The following is a 2,500-nucleotide window of genomic DNA, read 5'->3' as shown; positions in this document are numbered from 1 at the left end:
GCAATATATCAGTTAGTCAAGACAAGAGAAAATACTGAATGATAACAGATTAACTAGACATCACGAGCATTGAAATGAATGCTACGTAACAGTAAAAAAAGAACATCATAGATGCATACAGTCTACCAACACAGAAAATACTGTGAGTTCAATTATGAACTGACTCACCCCACCTCCCAAACATCTTTATGGTGATTTGTCCAAGGAAAAGATCTGTCATGGCACACCAGCCGTGGCAAGGAATCCATTATCTTGCTCAAGGGCACTTGCTTGGTGGATCAGGCTGAATTAGGACCCCTCAGTCAGTACATTTACATGCACAGCTTAATCCAATTAAAGCCATAGTTCGACTTTGCTCCTCAATTGGACAACTGCAATTGTCCGATTATACATGGCGGTGAGAAAATCGATTCATTGGCCGAAGCATGTCATTCCCGCGTACGATAGGTGGCGCCTGTACCCATTTCAACTAGTGGTAATAGCGCCACCAGCTGACCTCTTTATGTCACCAGCAACAACATACTCAGGCGGCATTCGAGAAAGATCAGTAGATCTCAGTAGATTCAGTAGACAGCTGTCAGATCACTTCGGGTCCATGCCATTTCTCCGACGCTCCATTGTTCCGGCCTCTCGTCGTATGCCGACTCCTCCGGTGGCGGCGGAGCAGATCCTCCGGCGGGAGTCCGCACATGGCAACAATCCCTTTCTCCTCCATGTCGCGGTTCAATCTGGACTTCAGAGAGTCAAAGCCAAAGTTCCTTTTCCCCAATTCCTTCTCCACCATGGGCGAGATAACTCCCCCAGATAACCCCACTATTTACTTGTTGTGGAAGTACCAGAGAGTCTGAGAACCCAACACAGTCTTTAAGATTCATAATTTCAGAGAAAATCCCCGTCAGTTTGGCCGCGGCGCAATGAATGAATAAAGATCGTAAAACACGTCAGAAGAAAAAAACATTTATTTTGACAGATGTGCCCGAAGTTACTACTTTACAACCATTGATGACCAACATTTAGAAAAACATGTACTTTTAAGCCTTGGGTGAAATCGAAGCGTAGTGTGTACTGAATGCATGTTGATGATGATACACTTCTTATAGGGGGTAACTACATTGGCACGACACCGGCTTCCTCCATCTTCTGCGCCACCTTTTTAAATAAATCGCAGTTTCTCGTTTTCCGACGGCAACAACAACACGACTACTGTGTCCTTATACTTCTGGCTCACGGCCCCCCGAAAAGATCTTGAGCATGGGCAGCACGCAAAATCCAATTCCAATTAGATTCCATATCAATCTAATAATCTAGATGTCTTAATCCGACTACGAGAAACCCGATTCGATTTGATTTTAGTCAGACTAAGGTTTACATGCATCTTAATAATCCAATCATAGTCTGACTAACCCAATAATCAGATTTTCAATAATTAAATTTTCTTTTTGAGTGTAGGCCTACGCATCCAAGAGATGGTTTGCTGCAGCAGACATCCTACATCGTAGATATAGCTAGGATCCACTACCAGCTTAAAGGTGCTAGGTAAATTCCTCGGTGTTCCTTCTATGAGTGATGGTAACAGATGTCGGCTAACGTAGCTTGATCCCACATGTAATAATAGTAAAATAGTACAATTCTCTTCAGGGTTTTGATGAGGAGTCTCTGATTTAGAACAGGTTGTTTCCTAGATCTGTGTGTTTCTCACCCCACTAACACACACACACACACACACACACACACACACACACACACACACACTGGCCATGGATATGCAGGTCGTGCTAGCAGATGGCTTTTTTACTGGGCTACCTGCCCAGTGTTTCCCCTTTGTCTCTCTCTCTCTCTCTCTCTCTCTCTCTCTCTCTCTCTCTCTCTCTCTCTCTCTCTCTCTCTCTTGTCATACCTCTAATAGAATTTATAGTCACTGTTAGTCACATTCTGTGCATTTCTGCGCAAGCATGTGCATGGCGATTGGTTGTGAGCTATGCTGACCTCTGACCCCCAACATCCTGTTACCACACCTTCTACCCCCCCCCCCCATCTCTCCTTCCCTCAACTCCCTCTTTCCTCTATTCTCCTAACTCCTAAAGCAGCAGTCCAATCCTCCAACAAACCTCAACCACTCCTTTCACATCCTCTCTTTTTCTTTTCTTTTTCTCTTTTCTTCCTTTGGCTTTCCTTCGGTCTTCCTTCTTCAGTTCTTCGCTTCACTATCTTTAGTGCAGCATGGCAGAACATAAGCCAGACAAGCTGCTACATTAAACATGCTGCCATACTGCTAAACAAGTGATGTGCTAGCCGTGTTGCTATGCCATACATGGTGCTATCGAGTGCTGCGCTAGCCATGATGCTATGTCAGACATGATGCTAAAATAGACGTCACTATGCTAGTCATTCTGTCTGCTTTGCCAGCCATGGTGCTATGCTAGCCGTCCCGCTACACTAGGCATGGTTCTAAATAAGCCATTACACTGGCCAAGGTGCTAAGCAAGCCATGTCACTGGGG

This window comes from Micromesistius poutassou (assembly GCF_964030765.1).
Source record: "Micromesistius poutassou genome assembly, chromosome: 1".
Taxonomy (NCBI): Eukaryota; Metazoa; Chordata; class Actinopteri; order Gadiformes; family Gadidae; genus Micromesistius; species Micromesistius poutassou.
The sequence above is the reverse complement of the archived record's forward strand: the minus strand, read 5'-3'. Positions refer to the sequence as shown.